General features: G+C 35.3%; 1 non-coding gene across 1 annotated transcript; it reads left to right on the top strand.

The window, feature by feature from the left end:
- The first annotated feature begins 10,256 nt into the window (after window positions 1-10,256).
- TRNAV-AAC (transfer RNA valine (anticodon AAC)) lies at window positions 10,257-10,329 on the top strand. The gene has a single exon. It is a non-coding gene; the product is annotated as a tRNA-Val (tRNA).
- Window positions 10,330-10,831: the final 502 nt, after the last annotated feature.

Consider the following 10,831-nt stretch of genomic DNA (forward strand, 5'->3'; position numbering starts at 1 on the left):
GCCAACTTCGATTGCCAGATATCGATATTTAGTAATTTTTTCCAGTTCTTTGTTGTTAATGTTGTTATCACTGGGTGCTTCGATATCGATAATCCAAACCTGTCGATGTTCGATAATTGTGATGTCAGGTCTATTGTGTTCCAAATGCCGATCAGTTTGTATTCAAAAGTCCCAGAGAATTTTTGCTGTTTCGTTTTCCATTGCTGTCTCTTTTTTATGCTGCCACCAGTTATCAGATGTAGGAAAGCCATATTTTTTTGCATACATGCCAATGAACTATTTTGGCCACTTGATGATGGCGTTATTTATAGTCAGTTTGAGCTATTTTGCTGCAGGCACTGATTAGATGTCCTACAGTCTCATCTTTCTGATCGCATAATCTGCATTTGCTGTTATTATTGATGTTGAAAATTTTTGCTTGGATTGTATTAGTTTGTAATGCCTGTTCTTGAGCTGCTAAAATAAATGCTTCTGTTTCTTTTTTAATGTATCCCTGTTGAAGCCATTCCCATGTCTTGTTTAGGTCAATTTTGTCCTATGTATCTCGAAGAAATTGGCCATGCAAGGGGTTTATTTTTTCACCGCACATATCGGATATTTTATTGTTCCTTTTTGTAATCGGATTTGTTTCCTGTTGCTTTTAGAAGGCCCTCTTGTGTAATTGCTTGAGGCATTGCCTGAGAGCTATTATCAGTGTAATTTCTTAAACCAATTTCTTCTTCTTCCACAGCCTGTCTTACTTGCAGCAGACCCCGTCCAACTATTCTCCTCGGTAGGTACAACCGGTCAACCTCACTTCGTGGATGTAATGCATGATGCACAGTCATTAGTTTTATAGTTTTGCGGTCCAGTTTGTCCAGGCCTTCTTTTATCCAATCTATTATGCCAGCTGTGTATCGGATCACTGGTATAGCCCAAGAATTCATTGATCTAATTGTGTTTAATCCATTTAGTTTTGTTTTCAGAATATTTCTAACTCTTTTGATGTATTCTGATGCTGCCTGTTGTTTAACTTTCGAGTGGAGAATATCATTGGCTTCTAATATTCCTAGGTATTTATAGTGTTCGTCAGCTGAAATTGCTTTTGTATATTTCTCTTGATCAAAATTAAAACTGCTAGTGTCATTAATTTTTCCTCATTTAATAGATAAAATTGCGCATTTATCTAAACAAAATTTCATTGTGATGTCCAGACTGAAAATACGAACTGTGTTCAATAAAGAATCTATTTGCTGGGCCGATTTTCCATATAGCTTCAAGTCATCCATATACAACAGATGGGAAATTTTAATATTACATTTAGGAATTTCATATCCAAGTTTTGTTTTCTTCAGAATCATAGACAAAGGTATCAAGGAAATGTTGAAGAGCAATAGCGACAAGGAATCACCTTGGAAAATTCCACGTTTAATGCTGATATATCCAACTCGTTCATTATTTACTATTAAAGTTGTTTTCCATGATTTCATAGCAGCTGCCAGAAAGGAACATATGTTTTTGCTATTTCCAAATATTTTTTGTGATTTTAGGATCCAGGAGTGTGGGAGGGAATCGAATGCTTTCTCGTAGTCTATCCATGCCATGTTTAAATTAGTTTTCCGTCTTTTTGAGTTTCTGAGAATCATTTTATTAATAAGGATCTGGTCTTTTGTTCCTCTAGATTTTTGAAAATTTCCTTTTGTTCAATCGGATAAATCTGATTATCTGATAAGTAGTGGTATATGGAATTTGCTATGATTGCAGTGAACAGCTTACACATAATTGGTAGGCATTGGACGATAGTTACTTGGGTCTGCACCTTTACCCATATCTTTCAAAAGAAAGTGCGCCCAGATATCACCCAGTCTTCCGCTGAGCTTTACTGCAGCAACAGATGGCAGAACAATAATTAATTAAATTGTTCTGCTATTCGATTTTAGCTCTTCGGTAACTTCAGCAATTGTTTTGTTGGCCAAATTATATGTGTTAATCAGTTTGTGTTTGATGTTATTATTTTTCATCTGTCCTTGTTTAAAACTCTTTAAGTTGCTTAGATCAGTACTTCCCAAACTTCTGGATGTCAGGGCCCCCCCCCCTTTGGAAAATAAAAATATTTCACGCCCCCCCTCAAAAGAAAATCGTAATATAGACATATATTATTATAATATTTATTGTATTTATATTCAATACAAAACATACACAGCGAATATTGCAAAAATCAAATGCATATATTACATTTTTAGCATCTTACATACACATTTGACATGGCATATGATCTCATATTTTTATATGGATAAGTATATTGTTATTGTGCATTTGCAGTACAAGCACATGAAACGTAAAACGATTAGTAATAAAAAGAAAGAATTAAAAACATAAAAGAAGTTTAATAACAATTTAATGTGATGGATGTGTTTCAATATTGCTACACAAAAAAGTCAATATCAGGTGAAATATTTGAAACTGCAATTCATTCTTAGATTTCTGCTTTTAAATGAAACTTATATGAATAAGCATATATTTACTAATATTGATTAAGCGCCGAAATACGCAGGAAGAAAATTTGTTAACCCACACCAATGTGTGAATTTTTTTCCATTAAAATATAAAAAATAACAAAAAATAAATAATAAAAATTAAATACGTTTCTTTTAAGATAAGAAAAATTCTACTTAGGTAAAATATTTTAAATTTGTTTTCATTATTTCACGGCCCCCTCAACAAAACCTACGGCCCTCAAGGGGGCCGCAGCCCACAGTTTGGGAAGCTCTGGCTTAGATCAGCTTGAAGCCTGTTGACCTTTCGTTCTAACCGGATTTTCCATGGTGAAGATTGTTTCATCCTCTGCTTTTGCTCTTTCGGTTTGCAACCAAGCTTCACTGAAATGATATCGGCTGTGCTGTATAGGAGCTGATTTGTTTCCTTTATACTGTTGGTTGTGACGGTTTCAATTACAGCATTTGCGTCTAAGAGGAGCTGTTTTAGCTCAGCTTGTTGTAAAGCTTTTAATGGTGGTAGGCTTACGGTCATTTATGATGTTCATATGTTCTAATATCTCTGACTTCATTTCACTGCCCTTCTGTCAAAACATTCTGAGGTATGTCGTCAGCTTGATGTTTACTGAGTTGAATTACAAAGTTTGATGTAGCTACCTCCTGATGATTTTCTGTTACTGGAGTTGTTGGTTTATTACGTAACTCTTGCAGCTCAAGTTCAGTAAATATTTTGTTACGGAAAATGAAATTCTTTTGGTCCATAAGCCTTTGTTCTGTTATTGCATATTCTGGGAATTTTTGTTTCCAAATTAAATGCATACGCTTTCTGAAACCTCGTTTTTCTGGTGTTGATCTGTAAAACCATTTTGTAATTTCTCTGTTTTCTTCTGCAGTCCAATTTTTACGCTTGGTTTCTTCCAGTAGGTTTTTAGCTTCCTGCCCTGATGCCCAGGATCCCCAACATCTGACGCAGTCCTTGAGGACCCGGGCGTAGAATGATCCGGTATGGATCTCTTCTTCCTTTTCAACATTAAGATGGGGGATGGAACGCTGTTAGTCTGGCTATTCAATTGAGACCTGTCTGACAAGGGTGGCCCTGCTGGCAGCTATGCAACCGCCAGCATAGCTCTCAACATCACTGAAGCATGCAAGCCCCACCGCCACGACAAGGCCGTGTTCCTTCGGGGGATTATTATTATTATTATTATTATTATTATTATTATTATTATTATTATTATTATTATTATTATTATTATTATTATTATTATTATTATCTCAATTAGTATGTTTGTGCGAAATAGAAAATATAATATTTCAATTGTGTATGTGTAGCTGTGTATAATCACACTTTCTCAAACTTCGAAGAAAAAAAAAAAGTGAACCGTAACATGTAATATTATTTAAGTTGAACAACTGTGAATTATATAATTGTAAATTATTACTATGATTATTATTTATAAAAAAAGAAAAAATTATGTTATCATCATCATTATTATTGAAATCTCATCATTGTAGAAAATGAAGTATATATGTGCAACGCTTAGTGCTGAACCTTGTTAAATAATATATTGAATGTTACTCAAGATGATTATTTTAAATATGTAAATATTTGAGAGATCAATAAAAATATTATTATTATTATTATTATTATTATTATTATTATTATTATTATTATTATTATTATTATTAATAGACAGAGGGCGCTTTAGCAGCAAGCAGTCGGAAGCACGCTATTTCGATGCTCCCATATTTTAAGTTGCAAAGTAGATCTTTTCCTGTGAATTAAAATTTAAAGTACATCAGTGAACTCCGTTCTTCAAGACGAACATATAGCTGTAAAAACTGTAAGTATCTGTTAAGTAATAAGTAAAATATAAGTATTCAAAGTTCGAAGTATACGTTGCGCGCTTCAACTATGCGAGAAGAGAACAAAGGAAGACACCATATTAGAAATTACAGCAAGATCGTCAAACAAGAAATATGAAGTGCTACAAATGCCAAGAAGATCTAACGGGGGAAGAAAACCACGTAACATGTAGGAACTGCCAAAGAAACATGCATTTTTTATGTTCAGGATTGTCTGAGACTAATTGGCAGCGAAAATCAAACAAGAATCGTGACGAGTGGAAGTGTCCCCATTGCAGAGACAACAAAGGAATGTCGCCTTCGACCGCAAGCGGAAAACAGCCAATGCAGAAAACAACCGCAGGCAGTAAACAGCTATCAACAACAGAGGGAATTAAAAACAAAGAAAACAACAACGGAAACCCAGGTGAGCCAACTTTAAATGCATTACTTGAAAATAGATTACAAAACCTAAAAGACTGTTTAATCGATTTTGTTGGAGAAATATTTAAAAAACATACCGCACAAATTACAGAAAAATTCAACCAATATGAGGAGTTTATTAAATTTAATAATAACTCGGTAGAAGGTATGTTACACGTTAGAGAAATTAAAAACTGCGTCAAAGAGCTAACTGAAAGACAGCATAATTTAATTAAAGAGACAACGGACCTACGGCAAGAACTAAACTCTTTAAAGCAACAGTACGAGCTCTCAAACTAACAGCAGCACAAAAATGATCTCCTCATAAATGGTCTCCCAGAAATAGCTACGGAACATCTAAGAGACACTGTAATACAACTAAGCCAAAAAATCGGCTCTCCCATTGAATCAAGAGACATCCAGTCAGTGCATCGGTTACCACAAAAAAGGAAAAGAGAAAATAATACCCGTCCTTCTCCCGTCGTAGTGCGACTCACCAACAGCCTAACAAAAACTACACTAATAAAAGCTAGCAGGATTAAAAAACCAATAGTCAAGGATCTGAAAGGAGACCACGACAATACCCCAATATACTTGTCTGAATACCTTACGCCGTATTATCAGAAAATATTCTACCAAGCAAGGAAAGTAAAAACAGAAAACAATTACCAATTTATATGGATAAGAGACAGCAAAATATTCCTTACAAAGACACAAGACGCAAAACCAATCGAAATGAAATCCGTAGAAGACCTCAACAGGCTGTCACATTGAAAGGAATATTGACAACTTGTAAAGAAGGAACAGCACACCAACCAACATGAATGCAGACCATCAAGCAGACGTAATCACCCCGGAACATGATAATTGCCACATTCTGAAATCAATAACAGAATGGAAACAACTGACAATCCCCAAAAAAGGACTCTCTATTCTCCACATCACATCAGAAGCATTAAAAAATACTGGCTGATCCTGCAAGCTTATCTGAAGGAAGATATAGACGAAATAGACATTTTAATACTGACTGAAGTATCTACGACAAACCAAGAGGCATCCTCCTACCAAATGCCACACTTCCAACAACACAAACACTGCAGACAAACAAAACGAGGCGGTGGTATAATAATATTTACCAAACATAAATTAGAAGTAACAGAAATAAACTATAAATTAGAATACGCAGAAAACATATGCATCGAAATGAAAAACATCAAACAAGAAAACTCCCTGATATTAAACGCAATATACAGACCACTCAACTTAAGCACCACAAAATTCCTAGAAGAACTAACCAGATGGCTTTCAGCCACGAAAGTAGGCACCTCAAAATACTTGATAATAATAGGAGACATGAATATCAACATTAGGAACATAAATAACAACACAGAACAATACCTAGACCTATTATCGGCATATAACATAACCCCATCCATTTCCGACTATCTCTTCTCGTATACACGAGAAGAGATAGTCGGAAACACAACAACCTCAACCTGCATTGATCATATCAATATAAGGGCCCCTCCAAACAGCCACACAGCAGCCGTCATAACATGCAAACTAGCAGACCATTATTTCACAGCATTGAAGTTACACACTGAACCAGAACCCGTAAAAATCACTGAGACTACAAAACAGTATTTTAGCATTCTAAACGGAACAATAGTGAACGATGAAATCAGAAAAACAGACTGGATGCAGATGGCATCTTTAGACTCTGCTGAAGCTGTATATAATAATCTTAAACTTGCATTTAACAAAATATATAACAAAGCATTAACAAAAATAAAAAATAAAAATACGCCCCCAAACGAAACAAAATCCATGGATAACAGACAACATATTAACAGACATACAAAGGAAAGATGCCCTATGGAAACAACTTAAAAAGTCGCCGAACAATATCGCTTTAAAAGCTAAATACAAAAGAAAACGGAATCTCCAAACAACACAGATTAGAACGGCAAAATGAAACTATTACAGCAACAAATTAACAACAGCTCAGAATGACATAAAGGAAACCTGGCACCTGATTAATGAAATGCTGGACAATATATACAGAACCACTGCCTCAGAAACCTGCGATCCGAAATCCCTCAAACAGTTTGCAAACAACTTTAATGAGCACTTCGTGAACTCTGTCCAAAAGCTACAAGAAACAACCTTTCCTCACACAAACGAACATTCTCCACTTGGTCCACGAGCAACCCAGTCGATGTGGTTCCCACAGTAACAAAAGAAGAACTATCACTGGCAATTCAACAAATTAATCCTAACAAAGGACGGGGGATAGACGGAATCAGACCAAAAGACATCAAGAAACACTCAACCGACCTACTTCCAGTTATACAAAAACTGTTAAATAAACTCTTCGAAACGGGACACATACCTGAAACACTGAAGACTGCATTAATCACATCCATACACAAACAGGGAAAAAGAAACATAATAAGTACTTACAGACCTATCGCCACGCTGCCTGTAATCAACCAAATCATGGAGCGCATTGTACATCAGAAACTCTCCACATACGTTGAAAAATTTCAAATCATACCCAAAACACAATATGGCTTTCAAAAAAAATAAAGGAACAGCAACACTCCTGGAAGATTTCACAGATCTAATAAACGCTGCATTGGATAAAAACAGAATAACATTAGTGGTATTCATTGACCTAACAAAAGCATTTGACACACTGACACATAAAACCTTGTTAACGAAACTTACCCATATCGGAATTGGAGGTCGTCTTCTCCAGTGGTTTAAAGCATACACAAAAAACAGAAAGCACATCACACGTATAGGATCAGCATACAGCAAAAAGGTACATGTAACCTGTGGAGTACCTCAAGGGGCTGTCCTATCTCCAATTCTATTTGAAATGTACACACACGACATGAGCCACCTTCCCCTAAAAAGTAAAATCTTCCAGTACGCAGACGACACGGCCATAGTATCCATTCACAACAACGCAAATATGCAACACGACATCAATCAAATCACTAACTGGTTAACCGAAAACGGCATATATATAAATCCTGGATAAACAAAGCTAATGATATTCAAAAACTCCCAAACCCTGCCCATAGAAACTAAACAACTCACTATCAGACATTCATCCTCCTATACACACAGCACAGAACCTAAAATCACAACCATCACACAGGTGAAAACAACACGCTATCTTGCACTTCACTTCGATGCTGATCAAAGTTGGAATAGCCATACAAACTACCTGCATACCAAGCTTAGGATAATAGCAAGCAAACTATACAGATTAAAAGACATTGCCCCAACCCACATAAAAGTACTAATGTATAAAGCATTATGTGAAAACATTTTAAGATATGCAATCACATCATACGCATTCTGCGCAGACTACAGACTTAACAGGCTACAATGGTTGCAAGATAAAATGATAAAACTGATATTCTGGGACAACCCACTCTTATGCAGGAAGCACGGACAAAACACAAAATATTTAAGGTGAAACACTTATACCACTACACAGTCATATTAAAACACTACTACAGCCCAACATATAGAGTAACCAGAACAACATATCAAATAACAAGACCACAGTCAACAAACTACATAACATATAAGTACAACAATCATCACGGCAAAGCCACCCGAAACTTCTACGTACCTGACATGATAAACAAACTGCCGTTCGACAGCAGAAACCTAGGAACATACAGAGAGCTGAAACAGGCACTATATAAATATTATAGCAAGAATGAAAATTAGAGAATTCCTGTTTCTCCCTCCCCCACCACACATGCACACACACACAAACCTGTGACAACCCCCCTCTCAAAAACTATCACTACAGGAACACAAAGAAACAAACACACCATGTCTAAATCCAATCCTATTTGCACAATAAAAAGAAAAAAAGAAAAAAAAAGTTAAACTGTAATAGCCATCGAAGTCTTCCAAGCACGTACCAACAAACAGTAAAATCAACACCTGGCTTTTGACCAGTATAGGAACACAACCATGAAACCACCACCCCTCTGTCATCTATTATCTTCCTCAGATAAGCTCAGCTAAGCTTCGAGGAAGAAAATTACTAACTTGCAAGTATCTGTTATACACAATGGTAATGCGTTATAAATATTATATATATATAATTACTACAGCAACTATGTATGCAATTCATCTGAGATATTAAAAAAATAATAAATAACTAAATAAAATAAATAAATTATTATTATTATTATTATTATTATTATTATTATTATTATTATGTATATTCTAAATTCAAAAATTCTGTATAATCCTTATTGTAAATATTGTAAATATTATTATTGTATGTAATTTATACTGAGACATAATAAAATGTTTAAAAAAAAAATTAGAGACAGACAGAGAGAAAAAGAAAGAAAAACCTTTCAGCGCCTTTTAGGTACGACACACACACGCTTGTATAGTTTATTTGATTATGTGCAATCGAAGAATAAACAAAAATCCGTTTTTCACCACTGTTATTTTGTTTAAACAACTTTTGTTAGTTAAATTTGATTACTGTGTAATAATAATAATAATAATAATAGTAGTAAGAAGAAGAAGAAGAAGAAGAGAGACCTCAAGGGAGCTAGGGACTCATTGAGAAGACCACATTTCACTTGTATCAGCTGTCATCCCTGCTCTTGAATTCATTCACACTATCTGTAATCCATCAAAATTCCATCTGCCGATATCCTGTATAACCCTTTAATCATAGCCTTCTATGATATCATTCCTCTGTCTCCTGTTTACTAGATCTGCTGTCTAGAAATTCTCAATCTATCTTCATAATCTCTATTCCACAATCTTGATATCATTTTTAACACTCTCCTTTTCACAGTGAGGTTATATCGAAGTCTTGTAAAGAGGCAAAATGACTTCCTTATCTTTACATGTCAAGACTGCAATTATCCTCGAAGATCCATGTCCTGATCAATTTCTTCTAGCATAATCCACCGATATAATACGACATTAGCTATCTAATCACACCGAGGTGCATGACTTTACATCTACTAACATTGGTCGATAGCTTTTCTTTTCCCATGCCTACAATTTCGGCCTATTCAGATCACTCAAGAAGCACTTGATGTCACTTGCATTCCTGATTACTCGGCCTATCTTCCAATTATCAGCAATTAGTTGTATGTCACTTGTCAAATCCTTCCCAATATCATTCGTCTAAAGGCTAACAATTGATTGGACTGATCTCTGAGGTCCACTACTGGTCACGTTAAATCTCGCAGATTCACATCCCTTGTATACCACTTTTTACTATCTGTCAGTCAGCCATCCTCTAATCCACACAAATATTCTATAATCCATCTCATATTCTCTATTTTATGCAATGGCTTTCCGTGTTGTATTCTGCCAAAAGCCTTAGCAAAGTTCGAAAGGTGCAAATATGTCCAACCACAAAACAATTTTTCTACGCTAAACCTCGATATCTATTCAATATCCCTGTGCTAAAACGATTAAAGAAGAAAGATAAAGCGTAGACAGGTACTTGTGGTGTAGTGGTTATCACATCCGCCTAACACGCGGAAGGTCCCAGGTTCGATACCTGGCAAGTACAGTCAGTTTTTTCACTTTCGAAAACATTGTTCGTATTTTTAAATGTTTAAAGAAATTGCAGTTCAGGCATTTAGTAGAAAGTACTTTTTACTAAACTTTCTACGTGAAATAGATGTAAAGTAATTCTTGGATTACTTTACAGATCTTTGGATCATGCGAGTGCGTGTTTGATCTGCTGTGAGCAAGCACAGCATCAATCTTGCTCATTCGCTTTTTCATTTGCAATTCTTCATGCAAAATATATCCAACACGTTCTTTTGAAATGCCTATAGTCTCAGCAATTTCACGCATTTTGTCGGTGTCATCCAACACCATATCGTGTTGGAATTCGTATTGAATTTTATAACCAATACTCAATTTTATCCATTTCAAGGGATACAAACAACACTTTTGCTTCAGACAGCTGTACAAAACAAGCTACTTGATAGAATGACTTGCAATTTCACATGGATGCTTGCGACAGATGTACCAACTTAGAAAAAAAAAATCTTGCCGATAGTTTT

Source organism: Typopeltis vanoorti, chromosome 15 (assembly GCF_054136105.1).
Source record: "Typopeltis vanoorti isolate ZY-2024b chromosome 15, IOZ_Tvanoo_1.0, whole genome shotgun sequence".
NCBI classification, from domain to species: Eukaryota; Metazoa; Arthropoda; class Arachnida; order Uropygi; family Thelyphonidae; genus Typopeltis; species Typopeltis vanoorti.